Consider the following 24,906-nt stretch of genomic DNA (forward strand, 5'->3'; position numbering starts at 1 on the left):
TAAGGAATGGGTGGCCATCCTATTCCATTGGCATCAAGGTGACAGTTTCAGACGCTTGGATTGGTGTGTGTGTGGTGGTGGTGGTTGGTATTTCTTTTGCGGGGGGAGGAGGAGGGGTTGGGGTTGGGGTTGGGGGCCTTGCTGTACAGTCAACCAGAGAGTGTGCTTTGCTCTGCACAGCTGAAGCATGCAAAGACGTGATGGACGCTGGAGAGCTAGGAGAGTGGCAACAGGTTTCCAAGGAGGAAGACAATGAGCAACAGGATCATCACAACCTCCACGGTCAAACACTGCCGTGTCAGGCACAACAAGCCATACAAGACACCGCTGACACCAGGTTCCAACAGATATGAATAAAAGCAAAATGCTGCAGATGCTGGAAATCTGAAATGAAAGTAAAAACAGACAATTCTGGAGGAACTCAGCAGGGCTGGTGGAACCATTGGAGAGAGAAACACGGAGTTAATGTTTCAAATCCAAAGGCTCTTCTGAAGAAGGAGACATACTAGACTCAAAGATTTTCTCCAGCATTTTCTGTTTTTTATGTCCAATAGCTGTAAGTTGAGTGCAATAATCATTCATTGGCTGACTGTAAATTTGTATTTGTTCAAAAGGTAAGCAAACCCTATTTTGTTCTCGGAAGGGATTTTTCCTAACTTTTATTGAACAACAGGAAAGCAAACGTTCAACTGCTTGAAGGCTTTACAACATTTGATGCTCCCACATTGAACAATGAGGGGATCTTTGGCTACACTGGGGTTTAGAGAAAGTGTGACACTCCCTTAAATGGGGTTCTAACATGGTACAGCCATAAGGGTTGGTACACCTGTAGCTTGATTCATGTAGCTGCAATTACAATGACAGCCAGAACAGATAGATAATGCAAAAGTATCATCATGCTTACAAATACGAACCTCTATTTCTGGTGTAATGTTATCCATGCCACCTACATGCCCTCAGAACTGGAAAATTTTGTTTCCCTCATGCTGTGGGCAATTTAGAGAATTTTAGAGAAAGTGTGACATATTGGAGGGCAATTTGTGGCTGGCAGCATTTAACCTGGTGCACAGCTGGGCTTTAAATATGGTGGGAGAAATCTTAGATGTTCCTGACTGTGGCAATTACTTCCACTGCTGGTGAGCATACGATAGTGCCAGAGGGGCATCAGAGAGACATGGAGCCTCTAATAAAAGAGAATTGGATAAGATAACATGGAAAGAAACCTAAATGAAACTCCCCAGACCTGATAGGAGAAAGTGAGGACTGCAGATGCTGGAGATCAGAGCTGAAAATGTGTTGCTGGAAAAGCGCAGCAGGTCAGGCAGCATCCAAGGAACAGGATAATCGACGTTTCGGGCATAAGCCCTTCTTCAGGAAGAAGGATCTTGAAGAAGGGCTCATGCCCGCAACGTCGATTCTCCTGCTCCTTGGATGCTGCCTGACCTGCTGCGCTTTTCCAGCAACACATTTTCAGCACAGACTTGCACTGGACAGCATTAAGAAGCAAATAAAAACTTGACCAAGTTGAGGTACGGGAGGCGTTGATGCAGAACTAGTTGATGCAGGAAGGGATATGGATCAAAGACAGTTCCAGAGGAAGGTTATGCAGAAATATGAATGTATTTAAAGATGAGGATGGGGTTATTAAATTAAATCTATTTGTGATATAAATCTCTGATGGAGACAATTGGTGTTGACTTCATGACAGGATCAAAGTGAACTTGTTTAGGCCATGTTATAGCTTATAGATCAAGTAGAAACAGGATAAGGTGACAAAATAAAACAGTTGGAAGGACTTGATGAAGGGGGAATAAATGAGCCCCTCCTGCTGATAAACAATATTGCAAGTTAACAGCATTACAGGATAATTTAATGAGGTCGCGGACATGGGGATGAAAGGGAACTAGATGGCTGGTTAGACAGACTAGGAAATGGTTGGACATGGCTATATCAATATTTCAGACATTGACATTTACAGTTTTCAAAGGGTGTCATTGGATAGTTACACTCAAAGAAAACCTGATGTGGAGGTGCCAGTATTGGACTGGGTTGGATAAAGTTAAAAATCACACAACACCAGGTTATAATCCAACAGGTTTATTTGGAAGTACTAGCTTTCAGAGTGCTGCTCCTTCATCAGATCGCTGTAGATGTCAAATTCCGTGTCTTGTGATCTACTCCATTAGCTACCTGATGAAGGAGCAGTGCTCCGAAAGCTAGTACTTCCAAATAAACCTGTTGGATTATAACCTGGTGCTGTGTGATTTCAAAGAAAACTGTAAGAATACAGCAGGATGAAGCAGTAATTGCAATTAGTATCATTTGTTAAGCCTTTGGTTACTTATTGCAATAAGATGAGGAAAATGAAGATTACCAATCACTTTATTAATGATAAAATGATGTGTGATACTCAGTTGTATTTTTCTGGTGTTTGTCGAAGACTGTTTTAAAAAAAAAACATTCATTTGGACATAACCTAAGTTTTGATTAAAACCTAGTAACCATCAGAATTAATCAGTAACCAACCGGAATGATCAAGAGATTGAATAATTTATAAACTTTATTCCAGTATTTCATATATTCCAAAGACATGGCCAACCACCAGACCTTTGATACCATAAGGTTAACTATCATTCTGTAAATTATCAAGTGTAGTTCTAAAGAAACTGAGGAAGTTTGTGGGATCATTTTAATGAAGTGGGGTATGTCATAAAATATAACAATTAAGCTGAAAGATAGTAAAGGTGGCTGCTGCGGTAGACAAATGAATGTTTGAATATGACCAATGTGTTAAATTGCCCATTTTGTATTAGTTGCAATTACTGTTCAACTAGTGCAAGGCTTACATAATGTGAAGTTGTCTCCTCAAGGCATTTTTGTACCACGAGCTGATATTAATTCAGCAGCAATGTGTTCATTTTTTTGCTATTGGAGTACTGACTACTCTTTCCAGATATTTAAAATCTGTAGACTGGTTTCTTATTCAAAAGGTTCAAGTAGTGTGGAAATTAAAACATTAGGTTCAAGTCAATCAATTTTCAAATGTCAGCGAAACTGAAAAAAAATGAACATTATAGGTTCATGATGGTTTCTTCTCATTGAAGAATGAAATGTATAAGCACTAAAAAACAAAATTCCCTCATCAGTACATAATTGGATTGCTGAAAATGGGGGCCCTGAGGACAGTCAAACTGTGTACCCTTCAAGTGATAGTTCCATCAAAAGTAGCTACAATTTGATAAGGAATAATATAAATGATTGAATAGTTTATGCATTTTAAAATCTGACTTGCCACCAGCAATGTCACAAATGATCAACGTGTTTTAAATACGAAAAAGCCAATGTCCCAGCTAATGAAACAATGTGTAAATGTTATAGAGATGCAAAATCATTTACTGCAGATGGAAAATTAAAAAGCCACCTATGAACTGGGAATAACAATCATAAAGGATATGACACACCAGTCATGGAAATGATAGTCATTCCCCCATCTCCTTCTCACATAAATGGGGAAATAGTCCAAAAATGGGGGTCAAGTAAAGCAAAAATAAAACCACAAAAGATTAACCATCACTTGCATTTCCTGCTAAAGCTTCTCTGTCACGTGCATGCATCTGCAAACCAGAACAAACCGCCTTCTCTTCCAAACAAAAAAATACTGTCTATTCCCAAAAAATACTTAAACTACAGACTGGGAATAAACATGAAATTTAATGAAGATACTGTACACATATATACTTCATTTATGCAAATTAAAATATTACCTTCATCTTATGTGTCTTTTCATGTTGTTATTTTTATTAATATGACCATGCATACACTAAACTTACACCACAGTCATTAACAGCTTGCTGTTGCCTGTGTTTTAATTTATGTTCTAAAAGGTGGCTTCTAAGAAAGTTAATTTAGTCATATTAAAGGCTTTGCTCTTTATGTATTGCTTCAATATCTAAAGGATGAATGTAAAAGATTACAGTTGCTTTTGTGTTCAAGTGTCAATCAGTGCTGGGTAATTGGCAGTGAGTACTTCTTATACCTCAAACCTGGTTAAATCAGCTCCACTCTATGTATGTGCACTTTGAAACTCACAAAAGGGTCAATCCTACTAAAACATTTTTAAGGACAGTGGGCAGGAAAGTAAATTACTTTGCTCAGAACTAGATTTTCAGGAGTTCTCAGGATTTGCAATGAAGCACTTATTAGATTACTTACAGTGTGGAAACAGGCCCTTCGGCCCAACAAGTCCACACCGACCCGCCGAAGCGCAACCCACCCATACCCCTACATTTACCCCTTTAACCTAACACTACAGGCAATTTAGCATGGCCAATTCACCTGACCTGCACATCTTTGGACTGTGGGAGGAAACCGGAGCAGCCGGAGGAAACCCACGCAGACACGGGGAGAATGTGCAAACTCCACACAGTCAGTCGCCTGAGTCGGGAATTGAACCCGGGTCTCTGGCACTGTGAGGCAGCAGTGCTAACCACTGTGCCACCGTGCCACTTATGAAATGGTATCATAGTTATTCAGAAGGCCTCGTATGAGATAGAGTCTGAAATTGCCTGGCTTTAGATAACTTGAGTGAAAAATCAGAATTATATTTTAATTTTGACATTAATGAACACTTGAAACTGCTTCGTATCATTATGTAAAATGGCAGTTTAACCGCACTCTATCAGCTCCAAGGAAAATTTCAATAGGCTACTACTAATTCTGTAAGTTTTACAATACTCGTAGATAAAGAAGCAAGTGGTCCTAAGGGAAGAGTACTAAACTGGGTCAAGGCCAATTATATCAAAATTAGGCAGGAGCTGGGAAATGTGGATTGGACACAGCTATTTGAAGGGAAGTCAACATTTGAGATGTGGGAGGTTTTCAAAGATAGATTAATGGTAGTGCAGGATAGGCATGTCCCGGTGAAGGCAAAGGATAGGAAGGGCAAGATTCGTGAACCGTGGATGACAGGAGAAATTGCACAACAAGCCAAGAGGAAAAGGGAAGCGTACATAAGGTCTAGGCAGCTAAGAACAGAACGGGCCCTGGAAGAATCTCGGAAGAGTAGGACAAGTCTTAAACAAGGAATCAAGCGGGCTAAAAGGGGTCATGAAATAGCTTTAGCAAGCAGAATTAAGGAAAATCCCAAAGCATTTTATTCTTATATAAGAAGCAAGCAGGTAACTAGAGAAAGGGTTGGTCCACTAAAAGATAATGAAGGAAGGCTGTGTGCCGAACCTGAGAGAATGGGTGAGATTCTGAATGATTACTTTGCATCAGTGTTCACTGAGGAGAGGAACATGATGAATCTTGAGATTAGAGAAAGAAGTTTGATTAGTCTGGATCATGTTGGCATAAGTAGGGAAGAAGTGTTTGGTATGCTAGAGGTTATTAAGGTGGACGGTTGCTCATGTTGGAAGGTTGCTCATGTTGTCCCCGTGTACAAGAAGGGTAGTAGGGATATTCCGGGTAACTACAGACCAGTGAGCCTAACGTCGGTGGTGGGGAAGTTGCTGGAGAGGATACTGAGAGATAGGGTCTATTTATATTTAGAAAAGAATGAGCAACATGGTTTTGTGCGGGGGAGATAATGCCTTACCAACTTAATAGAGTTCTTCAAGGAAGTGACCAAATTGTTAGATGAAGGAAGGGCTGTGGGTGTCATGTACATGGACTTTAGTAAGGCGTTTGATAAGGTTCTCCATTGTAGACTAATGGAGAAAGTGAAGTCACATGGTGTGCAGGGTGTTCTAACTAGGTGGATAAAGAACTGGTTGAGCAAAAGGAGGCAGAGAGTAGTAGTTGAAGGGAGTTTCTTGAAATGGAGAAAGGTGACCAGTGGTGTTCCACAGGGGTCAGTGTTGGGGCCTCTGTTTGTAATATGCATAAATGATCTAGAAGAGGGCACTGTTGGTATGATCAGCAGGTTTGCAGATGACACAAAGATTGATGGAGTAACAGAAAGCATAAGGGACTGTCAGAGAATACAGGAGGATATAGATAGACTGGAGAGTTGGGCGGAAAAGTGGCAGATGGTTTTCAATCCAGACAAATGTGAGGTGATGCATTTAGGCAAGACTAATTCTAGAGTGAATTATACAATGAATGGAAGAACCGTGGGAAAAGTTGATGGGCAGAGAGATCTGGGAGTGCAGGTTCATTGTACCCTGAAGGTTGCTACACCGGTGGATAGAGTGGTCATAGAGTCATAGAGATGTACAGCACGGAAACAGACCCTTGGGTCCAACCCGTCCATGCCGACCAGATATGCCAACCCAAACTAGTCCCACCTGCCAGCACCTACCCATATCCCTCCAAACCCTTCCTATTCATATACCCATCCAAATGCCTCTTAAATTTGCAATTGTACCAGCCTCCACCACATCCTCTGGCAGCTCATTCCATACACATACTACCCTCTGCATGAAAAAGTTGCCTCTTAGGTCTCTTTTATACCTTTCCTCTTTCACCCTAAACCTAATCCATCTAGTTGTGGACTTCCCGACCCCAGGGAAAATACTTTGTCTATTTATCCTATCCATGCCCCTCATAACTTTGTAAACCTCTATAACGTCACCCCTCAGCCTCCAACTTTCCAGGGAAAACAGCCCCAGCCTGTTCAGCTTCTCTCCAACCCTGGCAACATTCTTGTAAATCTTTTCTGAACCCTTTCAAGTTTCACAACATCTTTCCGATAGGAAGGAGACCAGAATTGCATGCAATATTCCAACAGTGGCCTAACCAATGTCCTGTACAGCCGCAACATGACCTCACAACTCCTGTACTCAATACTCTGACCAATAAAGGAAAGCATACCAAACGCCGCCTTCACTATCCTATCTACCTGCGACTTTACTTTCAAGGAGCTATGAACCTGCACTCCAAGGTCTCTTTGTTCAGCAACACTCCCTCTGACCTTACCATTAAGTGTATAAGTCCTGCTAAGATTTGCTTTCCCAAAATGCAGCACCTCGCATGTATCGGAATTAAACTCCATCTGCCACTTCTCAGCCCATTGGCCCATCTGGTGCAGATCCTGTTGTAATCTGAGATAACCCTCTTCGCTGTCCACTACACCTCCAATTTTGGTGTCATCTGCAAATTTACAAACTGTACCTCTCATGCTCGCATCCAAATCATTTATGTAAATGACAAAACATAGAGGGCCCAGCATCGATCCTTGTGCACACCACTGGTCACAGGCCTCCAGTCTGAAAAACAACCCTCCACCAGCACCTTCTGTCTTCTACCTTTGAGCCAGTTCTGTATCCAAATGGCTAGTTCTCCCTGTATTCCATGGGATCTAACCTTGCTAATCAGTCTCCCATGGGGAACCTTGTCGAATGCCTTACTGAAGTCCATATAGATCACATCTACTGCTCTACCCTCACCAATCCTCTTTGTTACTTCTTCAAAAAACTCAATCAAATTTGTGAGATATGATTTCCCATGCACAAAGCCATAGAAAGCATTTAGTATGCTTGCCTTCATTGGACTGGGTATTGAGTATAAGAGCTGGCAAGTCATGTTAAAATTGTACAAGACATTGGTTCAGCCGCATTTAGAGTACTGTATACAGTTCTGGTAGCCACATTACCAAAAGGATGTGAACACTTTGGAGAGTGTGCAGAGAAGGTCTACGAGGATGTTGCCTGGTATGGAAGGTGCTAGCTATGAAGAGAGGTTGAGTATGTTAGGTTTATTTTCACTCGAAAAAAGGATATTGAGGGGAGACCTGATTGAGGTTTACAAAATCAAGGGTATCGACAGGGTGGATAGAGACCAGCTTTTTCCCAGGGTGAAGGATTCAATAACGAGAGGTCATGCTTTCAAGGTGAGAGGTGGAAAGTTTAAGGGGGATACATGCGGCAAGTACTTCACACAGAGGGTGGTGGGCATTTGGAACATGTTGCCAGCAGAGGTGGTAGAGGCAGGCACGGTAGATTCATTTAAGATGCGTCTGGACAGATGCATTAGTAGGTGGGGAGCAGAGGGATACAAATGCTTAGGAATTGACTGACAGATTTAGACAGTACATTTGGATCAGCTCAGGCTTGGAGGGCCAAAGGGCCTGTTCCTAGGCTGTAAATTTTCTTTGTTTCTTTGTTTCTTACTTATTAATTACTACAACAGTATTAGTAATGTGCCACTGCAACAGTAAAGTTCAGGCAGTAGACAAACTAAGTATTAGAACAGGTAATAGCACCTGTTATGTTAGCTTTCCCAGATGAAAGCAAGTTACAGACAAAAAAAAGTCACAAGTTCATCAGGCAATCTTAAATAAAGAGAAAGAAGATTGAAATGTCAATATGATTATTGGCCAAATCAGCAACCAGATTTCACCACATCAGCAGATAAGCAATTTTAACGCAAATGTATTTAAAATAAAATATTATGTTGGTTCAAGTAGTTGAAAATTGATATGCAGGAAAAGTTTTGGTGGAGACAATAAATAAATGTCAACCCAGGAGAAATTTATTCCTCTCAAGTTGAAGAATATTGAAAATGCACATGCATGTTAAAAAAAAGCTTGCAGATTGAATTGAAGTACCAGAAACGTGGTCATGCTATATAACATCAGATGGTGTATTTGTACCTTTTTCAGTTCCTGTACTGTAGATTGAGATCAAGGAAGTTACATTCTGTTCTTGTTACGCAAAATTTTAGATTTATTTCCCCCCTACTGTTCAAATAATTCATTTATCAATAAAATGGAAAGTGAGTGGTTTGGTAGTATTCAATCAATGACAGTTGAGGATATGAAACAGAAATCAATTGTTATGTTACCTAACTAAAAGGCAGTATCGGAACTCACTTTGAACTGCTGGTGTCTGGCAAGTACCGGACAGTTTTGTTACAAATGCATGTGTTCATTGAGTGTTTAATAGCATCAAAGTAAAATCAGGTTGCTACCTAAAGTGTTTAGCCAAAGCATGGGATATTCTGGAGTCTGTTTAAGTATTTTGTACTTTGTCTGTGACAAATTCATAAATGAATGGCTATGGAAATAAATAGTATGAAAGCAGCTGAGTAAGATTCATTTTCTAATCTCCTCATGCAAAACATATTGGCATTTAGCTAAGCCCTAAAACTTGTTTAAATTTGCTTTCAGATGCTAACTTATCTCTGGAAACCCCACTTAAAATGTGAACTGAAGTGGCCTAATCATGCACAATTTACTTCAGCTTTGTGGCTTTTTTCTAATTCAGTAATAAATTAGATTCTGACCAATTTCTGACTAGTATTACTAAGGCTGAATTAACACCTTCATATTTAAAAGTATTCGGCCCCAATACTCTTTGAAGAATTGTACAGCACTTGAATGTGATTCTATCTTGTTCTGAAAATGCAAATAAATGTTTGTTTCACAGACCGGAAAAAATACTTTTAATGTGGAAAAGAACCGAGTGGAAACCGAGTGACATGAAACAAGGATCAAAACAGCATGATCATCATAAATACCAGCATTGTTCCTTTAGGTAAAAATAATGACTGCAGATGCTGGAAACCAGATTCTGGATTAGTGATGTTGGAAGAACACAGCAGTTCAGGCAGCATCCGAGGAGCAGTAAAATCTTCCTTTAGGTAACAGGATTATAACATGCTGTTCCTTTAATACAGCAGCTTATCAAGTAATTCAATGCTTAGCTGTGTTGTTGATTTTTTAGTATTTCATCTCCTTGTTGTTTATGGAGTAGTGACACTGTCTACAGCCAAAACAACCACTGAAGTAGCTATCAGAGAACAAGTCCTGTTCCATGTACATTCTCAAGGTGGAGGTTCATATGGTGTAATGATCCATTCTAATGTCCCATCTGCTATGATTGCAGTGGAGACATTCAAAAATGCAACTGAACCAAGGAGTATACACTAACAGTAAAATGGCAGGTTGCAATGGAACGTGAAAAGTTCTGTGATGCTACATAAGATTTAGATCAATGATAGTAGAGGGTATAAAACAGAAATTTACTACTACAGAACAGAACTAATAAGCACTGAAGAAGCTAATTTTGAACTACAAGTGTTTTGTAACTGGACAGTGTTATGTCACTTGAGCACTTGTTCATTGTGTATTCAATTAGCATTCCTGCATCAAAATAAAGGCAACTTGGAACTTAAAGTTTATAACAAAGACGTGAAAAGTTTGTTTTAATCATTTAGTGAATAAACATGATTGATCTACTTAGGCTTTTCACTTACTTGGTCTTTGCTTTTGCTGTTCCTATTAATTCCTTTTTTATAATGCAGTTTCCAAGATATTTTTTGTCAAGGGTGGTTGTTTCAGTTTACTGAAGGAACGTAAACATTAATATTGATAAAAGGAAATATGCTCCAGCCAATAATACGCATTTGTCACCCTGCTGGCTTTTGAAACATTATATTTTTGTAGTCTTAATTTACAACAGTCGACTTAATTTTCTGAAATAAAAAGACAAAAATCGCAGCTGGTGGAAATCTGAAACAAAACATATTTTGACAAAATTGGATTTTCTGCCCATTGTATTTCTGGATCAGTTTCCCATTCTATTATGAAAATGATCAGTAATTGTACATCTCCAAATGTCACTTTCATTTGCTCGGTTATTATCAGAACAAATGTCACATTTCATTGGGGAAATAAATCCTTGTCTGGAGCCATTGATGGTGCATAGAATGGGACAGATCTGGTGCCAGACCTTACAATGAGAAGGTCATCATTTGTACAGGTACAGGCAAAGAACTCGGTCAGCAATGCAACTAGTGATCGAGTGAAACTTGTGTTAAGCATTGTTCTTACTTTTTAATTAAAATGGTGCCAGTCGAACTAATGGGCTGAGTAACCCTTCCCTACTCCCTGCCAACAGTGCCCCCTTTCAACCCCCACCCAACGGGAGAGCATGTTGTGTAAAATGTTGTGTTAAAAAAAAAAGTGATATATATATTGTTGTCTCCCATCTGTTTTCATAGAGATGCCTTGCAAATCTTTCAGAGCTGTGAAATTAAATATAGTGGAATCATAAAATCTCATACAGGATGTTCTGATATCGCATGCATTTCGTCAACACAAATTGGCCATAATGTGATCGACAAATAGTGGATGCTGTTTAGATAACGTGAACTTTCTGCTGAACAGGTATAGCAACTTTCTATAGCAATCTTCTACCGTGTAAGTTTCTATAGTAGTTTTCCATACTATTGGATTGCAGAGGAACGCAATTGTCCCATTATAGCAGAATGACCTGTATTGCAATAAAAGTGCTCTAGACTTGCCCTAGTCGTCCACTGTAACATTGCCACAGATTGGTTAAACATCTCCTAGAATATGGGGGGAGTCCCAATGTTAAAGCAGTATGTGTGAGAGAATCTCAGTGCAATTTCTTTTTTACTTACAGGTTTTTCCCAGTCACAGCACGTCAAGCTTTACCTGGTGACGCATGAACAAAGCCGTGTCAGAATGATCAAGAAACAAGACGGCCAAATTATTTTTACACCCCAAAATGCCATCAGGACCTGAAATACTTCAAGCAGGAATTTCCGGGCCACAGTGTGGCAGGGAGGTCAGGAAGATGGCTGAGTGTCACATCAGGATAGCAACTAATCTTGTCACCCAGCACAGGTGTGTTGCTCACTAAATAGAGGTCGGCAACCAATTTAAATAACAAGAGGCCCTTCCTCTGGTAGCCATGTGGTGGGCTAATAGAGCTGGAGGTGGGGGTGCAGCAGACAAGGAAAGTCACCTTCCCAGCCCCAGTGGGCTAACAGGACGGGCGATCTGACTTCACTCTTTGGAATTTAGCACAAACTTTCACTCTTCAAGGGGCACCTCTCTCAAAGGGGCTGCCAGGTCTCCAGGACTATCAGCCTTCTGGTAGGATAGTCAACACAGTTTTGTGAAGGGTAGGTTGTGCCTCACAAACGTTATTGAGTTCTTTGAGAAGGTGACCAAACAGGTGGATGAGGGTAAAGCAGTTGATGTGGTGCATATGGATTTCAGTCAGGTGTTTGATAAGGTTCCCCAGACTACTGCACAAAATACAGAGGCATGGGATTGAGAGTGATTTAGTGGTTCGGATCAGAAATTGGCTAACTGAAAGAAGACAGAGGTTGGTGGGTGATGGAAAATATTCATCCTGGAGTTCAGTTACTAGTGGTGTACTGCAAGGATCTGTTTTGGGGCCACTGCTATTTGTCATTTTTATAAAGGATCTGGATGAGGGCATTAAAGGATGGGTTAGTAAATTTGCAGATGACATTAAGGTCGGTGGAGTTGTGGATAGTGCTGAAGGATGTTGCAGGTTACAGAGGGACATAGATAAGCTGCAGAGCTGGGCTGAGAGGTGGCAAATGGAGTTTAATGTGGAAAAGTGTGAGATGATTCACTTTGGAAGGAGCAACAGGAATTAAGAGTACTGGGATAATGGTAAGATTCTTGGTAGTGTAGATGAGCAGAGAAATCTTGGTATCCATGTAAACAGATCCCTGAAAGTTGACACCCAGATTGATATGGTTGCTAAGAAGGTATACGGTGTGTTAGCTTTTATTGGTAGAGGGATTGAGTTTTGGAGCCAAGAGGTCATGCTGCGGCAGCACTTGGATTATTGCGTACAGTTCTGGTCACCGCATTATAGGAAGGATGTGGAAGATTTGGAAAGGGTTCAGAGGAGATTTACCAGGATGGTGCCTGGATAGAGGGAGAAAAGGCTGTGGGATATGAGGCTGTTTTCGTTAGAGAGAAGAAGGTTGAGAGATGACTTTATTGAGACCAATAAGATAATCATAGGGTTAGATAAGATGGATAGTCAGAGCCTTTTTCCTCAGAGATGGTGATGGCTAGCACGAAGGGACATAGCTTTAAATTGGGGGTGATAGATATAGGACAGATGTCAAAGGTAGATTTTTTTACTGAGAGCATAGTGGAGCATGGAACGCACTGCCTGCAACAGAGTAGACTTTCCAACTTTAAGGGTATTTAAATGATCATTGGATAAACACATGGATGAAAATGGAATGCTGTAGGTTGGATGGTTATTGAGTTCAATAACTCAAGAACTCACAGATTGGTTCCACAGGTCGACACAACATCGAGGGCTGAAGGGCCTGAACTGCACTGTAATATTTTATGTTCTGTGGTAAGGCTGGCATCATTGGCATTCCATCTCACTCTCACCTGAATAGGAACCAGTCACCTTGGGGAGGGTGAGCAGAGAGTGCCTTTCATGCATACAGGACACTTCTGAATATGTACCCACCTTTGCACCAAATGTGGCCATGCTCTTTGGGTACTGGGCTGACCAATCCTCTATCCCCTTCACTGTCAGGACTGACCACCTGAAGGTGCTGGGTATTTGGTTCGGTGGGACTGTGGCATGTGCCAAGACTTGGGAGGAGCGGATCAGGAAAGCGAGGCAGAAACTAGGCAGCTGGGAGCAATAGTTGCTCTCCGTCGTGGGTGAAAACCTGGTCATCAGGTGTGAGGTTCTGTCAGTATTGTTGTATGTGGCACAGGTCTAGCCTATCCCCAGAACCTGTGCTGCCGCAGTCACCCGGGCCATCTTCCACTTCATGTGGAGATCAAAGATCGACCGGATCTGAAGGGACACAATGTATAAAGACCTGGGCAATGGGGGAAAAAACATGCCCAATGCCACCCTCACCCTGATGGCCACCTTTATGTGTGGCTTCATCAAGCTGTGCGTGGATCCCTGGTACGCAAACACCAAGTGTCACTACGTACTGAGGTTTTACCTGTCCCCGGTGTTGTGAAGGAATGACCTGGCCTCACTGCCACATAACGCTCCGAGAAGTTGGAGCATTCCGTGTCACCTGTCCTTCATAGAGAAATTTATGAAGAAAAACACCTTTGACCACAAGTCTATCAGGAAGTGTCAGCACATAGTGTCCTTGAAACTCTTCAGGAAAAGGAGAGGGCGGATCCTATCGAGTGGTTCCCTGAGCAGACTATCAAAGCCATTTGGCAGAATGCCTCATCGCCAGAACTTTTCAACAAGCACCAAGACATAGCTTGGCAGGTGGTGAGAAGGGCTCTGCCTGTGAGATCCTTTATGCACGCCCGGACCCTCTGCCGCACCGCACGCTGCCCTCGAAGCGGCTGTGGTGGGGAAGAGACTGTTACACACCTCCTTCTGGAATGTGCCTATGCAAAGGAAGTCTGGAGAGGAATACAGTGGTGTTTGTCGAGGTTCATCCTGAGCAGCTCTGTGACGCGGGACTCCGTGCTCTACGGTCTGTTCCCAGGGTCGCACACCGAGATGAACATCAACTGTGCCTGGAGGATCATCAACTCAGTGAAAGACACTCTTTGGGTGGTCCGAAATCTGTTGATTTTTCCAGCTGAAGGAGTTGACCCCGAGTGAGTGTTGCGGACTAGCACATTCCAAGGTCCAGGACTACGTATTGAGGGATGCGCTGAAGCTTGGGGCAGCTGCTGCCAAGATGCAGTGGGAAAAGACCACCGTGTAATGTCTGCCTGCTTAAGAAGAACAGGGGGCCCACCCAGTAATTTGGGCTCCACTGATACCTCAGCAGAATAGCTGGATGGTAATTGTACAGACTTGTATATATGAAAAATTAATTTTGATATCTGTATGTAAAGCAATGTAATGTGTGCATAAAAATGGCATGACCAATTGTATAGAGATCCAAATAATTTTATGAATAAAGTATATTTTTGAAATTTAAAAAATGTGTTTAAAAAAATGGTTTCCCCACTAGTTGCCCATATTGCACTGCTCAGTGTATTACAGCCAGAGGACCTTAACTAGGAAATAATGGGGTACTTCAGAGCTTCATGAGGCCTCAGCACCAGCAAGTCCATAGACATCTTACCCTCCTGAACCTCCCACCTCTGGAATTATAGGCTGCGATGCTACCTGACAGATTTTACGCAACCTTTCCCCAGCTCAAAACGCACTTGCTAAGGGGCTCAGCCCATTAGTTTTCACAGGCATCATTTTAATTAATTCAGAAGAATAGTGCTGAATATTAGCACAAGAGAGTTTCAATCCATTGCCTTTTGTCTATTCCAGAATCTGTTTCCCAACCTGTGAAAATTAACAGCAATTGTACAACGTCAAACATCACTCTCACTTGCACAGTCCATAAACCTTAGCTAATGTATTCATGCCAGATAAACTATGGCATTTAGTAATATCCAATGAATTTCAATACAACTTAGAGAAACTCGTAAATATTTTACAAGGCATTATATTCAGCAGCTCCTCCTTTCTGCCACTCTGCAAATTGCTTGACTGGGGCAATCTGTATTTAATCAGGTGCTTAATTGGTCCATTCTCAGACACTCACTGTTAAGGGACTGTTCCCAATTATGTACTCACACTAACAGTAGAGAATTAAACATATTCTGTTAGGTACTTGGTTAACTATGCAACACAACTTTAAACATTCATTCTCTCCACCAATGCACAGTAGCAGCACAATGTCCCATATACTTGAGGCACTGCAACAACTAGCCAAGGCACCACATTTGACAGCATCTTCAAAATCTTTAATCTGTACCACCAGAAAGAAAGCACAGCAGATGCACAGGAGCAGCAAGTTCCCCTCCAAGCCATTCACCATCCTGACTTGGAAATAAAATACCCTACCCACATTGTCACTGGGTCAAAATCCTGGAACTCCCTTCATAACAGCATTGTGGGTGTACCTACAACATCTCCATGTACTGAACTTTGATAAAGTAGGACGGTATGACCCAGTCTTACTGAGGGCTATACTCTTGTTGAGGCCAGTACAGCCATTGGACCACAGGAGATTTAAAGCAGCCCCACACATCATGCCAATCAATTTAAGAGTCAGATTTAACAATGTGCTCATTCAAAAATGCCTTGTATTATGGCAGCAATGCAGCAAAACATCTGGCATAATCATAGGCTTTATATGTAAATGGCAGCTGTGTAAGTCCAAAACTTGCTGGCTACTAGGCAATTTGATGTCACATTGAGGGGTCACATGTCTTGCTCTGGATAGATAGCAGCTAGAGAATGGCAGTTCCTGATGTGTGACAAAGCATGAGAGATTTAAATTGTGATTTGCTTTTCCTCTTCCCATTAACACCCCTGTAGTGATTGTAATGACATCAACCAGCTGGTCATCATAGATTATGAGTTTCCTGACTGGATTGTTAATCTGGTCAAATTAAGGAGCCTAGCTGACATGAAAGGGTGAATAAACAGGTTCCTGAAATATTTCTGAAAGTTCTGAGGGGCAGGGCAAGTTTTGCTCCTGCACAGTCTGTGAATTTGCTGCTTTCAAATGGTCCACATGTTTATTCAGGACAGTCGCATTTACCTAAACTTTATAAATCTCTGGATCTGATATTGCATTAATCATGCCTCTTACCAATATTGAGCTGTTTACATGATTCTTTCACTAATCTTTGTCCCCTGTATCATACTCTCTGTCTATCTCTCTCTCTCTCTCTCTGGTGGCAACTGTTGTTCGGCATTGGAACTCCTGATGCCGTTTCTCCCAATTACTTCTGCTCAGGAGAGTGGATCAAGAACGATGGAATAGGGAAAAGATGTTGATTGATAGAGATGGGCAAAGATGGAGTTTGCTTATAGATCTGTCATCATGCTATAGAAGGGTAGAACATGTTTGTGGGTGTAAATTGGCTGAATCCTGTTCCTACAGAAGAAGAATGAAGAGGGAGAAATCTGATAGGAAAGAGAGGAGGCAGGGAGATGAAGACAGTGAATGAAAGAAAGGGAATTAGGGAATGACAAAGGATGGTTGGAAAGGAATGAGAAAGTGAAAGGGAAAGACAGAAAGGTGGAGAAGAGGAAGAGAAGGCCATTGGAAAGGAGGATAAGGAGAGAAATGAGGGAAATAAATAAAGAGAAAGGGAGAGAAAAAGGAGGGAGATGAAATGGAGAAAAAAGCTTAGAGGAGTTGGTAGCAGAAAGGAGGGGACAACTCTTCTGAGGTCATTGGCTGCCATCTTGTAAATTTCCTGAACCTGAAAGAGCAGCAAGTTCCTTGGAGAGTCTTTAGGGAGGTCTAATGTCAGGAAAACTCTCCAAAGTTATGCAGAAGTTGTTAGCACATCACATCCTGATATTTAGTTATTCTTTTGTGTTTCAAACTTCCACTGGAATTCCCCAGCCTAAAATCTGCTGTAGACAGAACCATGAGATTAGATTATATAATTAATATAATAGGCACTATGGAAAAGTTTTAGTCTGAAACTTTAAACTCTGCTTCACTCTTAATAACATTTACTCCTCATCAATTATCTAATCACATACAAAATGATGTATGAATCTTGTTAAAACATCTTTCTACATTACAAAAATCTAATCTATTTTAGGTCTTTGGATCATTTGACCCTTGCTTATTTTCATAATGGCCTCAGTTTCTGCAATTATTTTCATCTGGAGATGATTTCCACAGCAGCAAAATAAGTTTGCCAATGTAAAATTCATAAACAAAGGAACTAGTTCTAAACTTTACAGTCGGTCAACCAGATTGCTCTGTTTTTTATTGTGAAAAATCCCAATAACAATGTTTTGCTGCTCTGATGCAGTGCTTTGCAAGCATTGCAACTAAGTGGGGGCAAGGTGCATTCAAGTGATTGGCAGGATTCCAACAGCCTCTGGTCTACCCACAGGACAGCCTTCATCAGTGGTTGCAAAAACTTGGCCGGTCACTTAACCAGGAAGCACCAAGACTGGTTTGACGAGAATGATCAGGAAGTCCGAGAGCTGATAAGCTGGAAGCGTATGGCCTTTCTGTGTGTAAAACAGAAACCGCACTCGGAAGTGAAAAGGCAGGCAACTGAAGACCCGATATCTAACAACGAACCGACAATATAAAGAATGGGTGGTGGATGGAGAAAGCGCTGGAGGCCGACAGCCATGATGTGCAGGGTTTCTTCTGTGCTGTCAAAGTCACTTACAGACCAAACATCCAAGGCCCCATCCCACTGCTGGCCAAGGACAGAGTGATGTTTGTCAAAGAGAAAGAAGCCATCAAACAATGCAGGAGGGAGAGTGGGTTTAGAGACCTCTTCAACAAGGGCTCTGTCATCAATCAGAGCATTCTTGACCATATCCCACAGCAATCTACACCCCATGTGTTTGGCAATGCCCCAGCACCTCACTAATTAGAGATGGCCGTCTGCCAGCTCAAGAACAACAAGGCTTCTGGAGCAGACAGTATTCCTGCTGAGGCACTGAAGTGCAGAGACACAGAGCTCCTGTTACATCCACACACCCCTGCCTGTCTTATCTGGAAGGAAGGGAGCAGCCCGGGAGAGCTCCGAGATGCCATAGTGTGAGCACTTTCAACAAAGGGAACAAGTCTGACTGTAGTAACTACAGGGGAATCTCCCTTCTTCATGTCTCAGAGCCATATAGGAGGGCAGGAAACACCACAGCTCTTGAAAGCATGATCAGGTGTCTGTGGGAATGCTGCACTTTGCCAGTGAGGCCTTGAGGGTATCCCTGAAGTGTTTCCTCTGTCCACCTGGGGCTCGCCTGCCGCTTTGAAGCTGGGAGAAGTGCACCCACTTGGGGAGTCTCAAGTTGGTCACGTGGATGATGTGCCCAGCCCATTGCAGTCGATCAAGAGGGGGGGGTCAGTACCATGCTACTGGGGATATTGGCCTGGTCGGGCATGCTGGTGTTGGTGTGTCGTTCCTCCCAGCTGATTTGCAGGATCGTGCTCAGGTAGTGTTGGTGGTACTGCTCCAGCACCTTGAAGTGTCTGCTGTAGACAGTTCATGTCTCAGAGCCATAGAGGAGGACAGGAACCATCACAGCTCTGCAGACCACGATCCTGGTGTCAGATCTGATGTTGGTCTCGAACAGCCTTTTCCTCAGGTGGCCGAAGGTTGCTTTAGCACAATGGAGATGGTGCTGGATCTCTTCATCACTAGCTGCTTTGGCCGACAGGACACTCCTAAGATACTGGAAGTGGCCAACATTCTCCAAGGCCTTCCATAGACCTTGATGATCAGGGTTTGCTCCACAAAGCCAGGCCTGGTTGATGGAGGACCTTCATCTTGTGGGTATTTAGAGAGAGAGATCTATGCTCTCACATGCCTCTGTAAAGATACTGACGATGGTCTGGAGGACATCCTCGGAGATCACATGCACACAAACATCATCTGCGCACTGCAGCTCAATGACACTGGTTGGGGTGACTTTGGTTTTGGCTTGAAGGCGGCAGAGATTGAATAATTTCCCACAGGTTTCTGTACATTAATATTGCCACAATGGACACGGTGGAGAGATCCAGCTTTTTCTGTTTTTATTTCACTCACAAAGTCACAGCTGCAATGTTTAGAAGATACCAAGTTCCAGGCCCAGGGTGAGGTTTTCAAATACAAGTTCAATAAAGGCATTGAAAGAAAAATAAATGACTTATTCTGGAGCATTATTGTAACATGTTTATTATTGACTTTTTTGAAAATTAAATCATTATTTTGTACGTAAAAAATATTAAGTTGCTATTGGGAGAAAAGTAAATGAAAAAAAGAAACTTCATAAATATTTATTTCCTCTCACACTTCTCCTAACAGTCAGAACAATTAACTAAAGATGAACAGTATGAGCCAGCCAATCAGTGATATTCCAATGCAAGTCTTTTCATTCTTTGTACAATAACGCCCAATATTCTTCAACAGCACCACTCAGTGGCTACAATCACATGTAACAACAATATCACAACTTAAACAAAGTTAAAAATCACACAACACCAGGTTATAGTCCAACAGGTTTAATTGGAAACCTGTTGGACTATAACCTGGTGTTGTGTGATTTTTAACTTTGTACACCCCAGTCCAACACCGGCATCTCCAAATCACAACTTAACCAAAGAATCTTGCTCAGTTCCAGCATTACTCCTGCCAATACGAAACCTGATTAATTGGCATTATTAATCACTGGTCAAACATTGGCCTATGTCTTAATCCTTTGTAGTTCACGCAGTGTTATTCTAGTTATTCTTTGTCATGGTTTAGATAAGGTCAATAGCAAAGTGAGTTCAAAACAAGGGGGCATATTTTTAAAGGAAGAGAAGAACGATTTAAAAGGCACCTGAGGCGCAACATTTTCACTTACAGAGCAGTTTGTATATGGAATGAACTGCCAGAGGAAATGATAGATGCAGGTACAACACTGTGAAGACAGTGGGCCAGGTACATAAATAAGAAAGGTTTAGATGGATATGGGCCAGGCACAGGCAAATGGGACTAGTTTAGTTTGGGAAACTTGGACAGCATGGACAAGTTGAACTGAAGGGTCTGTTTTGGTACTGTATGACTCTATAACTCTACATCTGAGTGTGGGTTGCTTGGCCAATTTAGAGGACAATTAAATGTTGACCAATCTATTGTGAGGCAGTTCCATTTCTGCTACTACACAAGATTGGCAGTTTCCTCCCTAAAGGACAGTACTGAACCAGTTAAGATTTTAAGTCAACAACTTCATTATTACTCTTACTGATAGGAAACTGTGGAGCTGCTGCACTTGTGTCAGTGAACAGGGTTGCCATGCTAGGGTTGGGGGCTGGGGGTCCCCTGGCCAGGATAAGCACTGAGGCCTATGATTTCTGATTTTGTCCCCGTAGCAGGTCACCTACACTAAAGTATCTCACGAACTGTATTGAGGCAGGAATATCAGTGGGACTCAGAATTTTTAAAAAGTCTTTAGAGAAAAGAAGAATGTGGCCAATTCATTATTTACCGCTGTCCCTGTGGTCTTAATTCTGGACAAAAGCCTCCCCAGTGCCTGACTGGCTTCAGACTGGTTTTCCTCAAGGAGTCAAAACAGGTCACTTGCCAAATGACCAGCAGTTCACCAACAAGATTCCACCCATTATTTGATGATTCAAAATTCAATTCAAATCAAATCAAAATGGAACCTGAAGGTGTTGGTCAGTTCACCGAGCTGGTTGATTTTCTTACAACTGTTTTGTCTCCCTCCTGGGTGACATCTTCAGTGCTGTATAGCCTCTGGTGAAGTGCTGCCGTTATGATCTGCCCCGAATTCATACGGTTCTGTCTGTTGTAGCAAGTGGTTCTCCTTTCAGTAAGATAAACTAGCAAAATCAGGACAGATAACAAGAATGGACATCCAGAAAATGAAGCCCAAAGGTTCTAACACACACCACTTTTACGGATTCGTCAAAGTGCACAAACCAGACACACCCCTCAGACCTATATTCTCCCTAATTGGCACACCGACACACAGACTAGCCAAGGAGCTACACTGCAGACTGAAACACCTCATTGCAAGCTCAACACACGCCATCCATTCAGCACAGGAATTCCTCAACAACATCACAGATACAAAAATCAATGAAGATGAAATAATATTCTCAATTGACGTTACAGCACTGTACACCTCTATCAATATAACACCAACAAAGGAAACACTAGCCGCATTTCTAAACAAACTGATAACACAGATTGACAACAAAACTATCAGCAAAGAAAATATTCTGAAACTACTGGACCTATGCCTGACCACACACTTTGCCTTTAATGATCAGGTATACGAACAAATCAATGGGGCACGCATGGGCTCACCCATCTCTGGGCTCATTGCTAAGGCAGTAATACAAAGACGAGAAAGTACTGTGCTCCCCCAGGTCCAGATCAAACTATGGATCAGCCAAGTGGACAATATCATTATTGTTATCATTAAACGGTCCACATTGGTAAGTACACACCACCTCATCAATAGCTTATTCACCAGGATCAAGTTCACCAGAGAAGAAGAGAACAACAACAAACTCCCATTCTTAGACATACTGGTCGAACGAATGAACGAACAATGGTGAATCCTTAGCAGAGTATACAGAAAGACTACACATTCAGACCATATCCTCAGTTATAACAGTAAGTACCCCAACCTCCACAAACAGAACAGTGTCCAGACCCTGTTTAAATGAGCTATAACATACTGCAGCACCCAGAACTCTGCAAAAAAGAAGAGGAACATTTATTAAAAGTTTTTGCCAATAATGGGTACCCCATCAGCTTCATCCACTGATGCCTGGCATACACACAACACCAAGAAGACACTGTTCCCCCAACACACTGACCACCCTACCTTACATTAGAAACATCTCAGAACTAACAACAAAACTTCTATATCCTCTGGGAATAATGACAGCACACAAACCAACAGTGACACTTTGCCGGCTACTATCAAGGTCAGAAGACCCCATACCCACAAAATGCAGGACAAATGTATATCAAAAACCATGCTGCAACTGAGAGAAATATTATATAGGACAAGTGAGCAGGATACTCACCACCAGAACACACAAACATCAGCTCACAACAAAACAACACGACCAGTCCTCTCTCATGTCAATACACACTGACAATGAAGGACGCCAGTTCAACTGGGACTGGCTAAACAAAGCCAAGCTGGGGAATTCCTGGAGGTCTTGTATTCCTGGAGGTCTTGCCATAAATAAACAGGTGGAAATAGACCCCATCTACAGACCACTACAGTGCAAAACCAGAAGCAGAACCACCCACCACAACAGACAGAACCGTATGAATTTAGGGCAGATCACAAGAACAGTACTTCATCCAGAGGTTACACAGCACTGAAGATGTCACCCAGGAGGGAGATGAAATGTTTGCAAGAAAATCAACCAGCTTGGCAAACCAACTGACAACATCAACAACAACCTGAGCTACAGATCTTCACAATAACCTCAAAATGGAACCTGTTTTAATGTGTATGATTGAGCAAAATTGGTGATCAATGTCTGTTAGGTCCCCACTTGCTTACTCAGAAGTCTAAAATGGGAACATTCAGTTGCTCCTATCCTTCTTTTAACGCAAGGTCTTTCTTTGAACTGCTACCAAAAGCAGAGACTCCATGGAAGTGGACTGTAGAAATGCAGGATTCTCGCTTTCAGATGCAAGTTGTGTCATGATAAAATTAAAGTTAACAAAGTTGGCCATTAGTTTGTTCAATTCCAAGTGTCAGCTATCATTTGAAGAACAGCTTTATTTGTGTTGTATATTGGCTGTCAATCAGAGAATTGTGGATCTTTCAGTACTATTTGTTGTCTTTAGATATCAAACATAGCTCAATGATGCCCTGTTGATTCTGAATCAGAATTGGTGTAAGTCACAGTCTCGAGATTTCAGCACACAATCTAGGCTAGTTCTCAAATCCAATACCGTGGATGTGCTGCACGATTGACCTCCTATTTCTCATTTCATTTCTCTCACAGGTTTATGTAAAATATTTCATGGAGCTATTTGAAGGAAGTGCTGTCCTTGCACTTTCTGCATTAATCCCACAACCAAAACCACTGAAGAATAATTTTTCATTCGTTTTTGTGGGACCTTGCTTTGTGTGACTTGACTGACAGCACCCAACATCACAACAGCAATTAGGACTTGAAAGGTTGCAGTAGCTGGAAAGATTTATCACCTTCTCCATCTTAGCAAAGAAAATTGTTCAATTAATGCAATTATTTATTTTCTTCATAGTTTTCCAGTAAAAATTGTCAATTATGATGATAATAGTAAAGTAGGTAAAGCTTTCATGTTCACCAATGTATTCAAGATTATATTAATTCCCTCCTGAGATTGACTATTTTTCATCCTAACACATACTACTTATTGCATCGTGGAATAACATAGTCATGCTTCAAAGCTGTGTTGTACTGTATAATAGGACATTGACATTGTATGTTTTCACAACTACCTAACAAAGCAACATTAATGAAGTTTGGAACAACATCGTGAAATGTTTTTATCTATGATTCTAAGCAGGTAAGTGTTTCTTATTCAGCTTTTGGAAGCTGTAGAGACTGCAGCGATGATGGAGAGTGGCAGCAGATCAGGCCCAGTGTGAGCCTGGACAGCGGTGGTGACGAGGCAGTGATCAGAGGTCGGTGGCGACGGTGGCATCAGCAATCAGCAACTACTGGGGCTAAAGCCTTGCATAGTGTCGGTGAAGCCTGGGATGTCCAGGCGGGTCTTAGCTCAGCGTGGGTGAAGGCATGCCCAGCGCCCAGAGAGCACGCCCTCTTGGGGAAAGCCCAGCTTGGAGCATCTGCAGGCCCATGGCTCAAGAAAGGACTGTAGTGTTTGACATTTAAACGTTATGTCTTTATTTTTCTACTTTTATGTATTGCTGAACTTTTTAACCTATACAGTAGAACCCCTGTATCCGCGGATTCGGTTTCTGCGGTTTCAGTTATCCACGGTTTACTGCAGCCCGAAATATTACATGGAACATTCCAGAGAAATTCCAGGGGGCTGCAAGGGAGGGGTAGGTTTACCATTTAAATGATAGGGTTCGCTACTATTCGCAGTTTCGGACAGCTCCAGTAGGTCTTGGAGCTTACTACCCGCAGATACAGGGGGGTGGGGGGTGGAGAGAGGGCGTGGAACACCTGTATTTTTATTTTTCTATTTCTGTCACTAAGATTTTGTACCTAAGATGGTGACATGTGTGGGACATTGTACATTTTTTCACTGTACGCTTGTATCTTGTACTTGTATACATGTGACAATGAAACCTATTAAAACTCTAGCTTGCAACCAAACCAATGCAAATTATATTGATCCTGGATAAGAAAGCTAAATAAACAAATAAATAATTATCTGCAACGTTCGCAGACAGAGAACAGGCCGAGGTGAGATGAAAACAATTGAAGAAACTTGTCGACAGACAGTGGAATTATGACGCTCTCTTGCTGACAACAAAGTGAAAACATCTCTAGAAGATTCACAACAATAATGGGTGGCCTGAACAATGGAAAAAAACAAATTTCACCTTGAAACACTTGAGATTGTGTCAATAACAGAGAGAAATGATAAATTAATCTAAAAAAAAAGACTCCCTGTCCCTATGTGACAGTAAATAAGGCAATGTTATTGTAAATACGTGTGGAAATGGGGTG

General features: G+C 41.7%; 1 pseudogene; it reads left to right on the forward strand.

Annotated features, from left to right (window-relative positions):
* The first annotated feature begins 200 nt into the window (after positions 1-200).
* LOC148148335 (uncharacterized) lies at positions 201-10,781 on the forward strand (annotated as a pseudogene).
* Positions 10,782-24,906: the final 14,125 nt, after the last annotated feature.

This window comes from Chiloscyllium plagiosum, unplaced genomic scaffold (genome assembly GCF_037043375.1).
Source record: "Chiloscyllium plagiosum isolate Xiang-an unplaced genomic scaffold, Cpla_swu_hap1 HiC_scaffold_13, whole genome shotgun sequence".
Lineage (NCBI taxonomy): Eukaryota > Metazoa > Chordata > Chondrichthyes > Orectolobiformes > Hemiscylliidae > Chiloscyllium > Chiloscyllium plagiosum.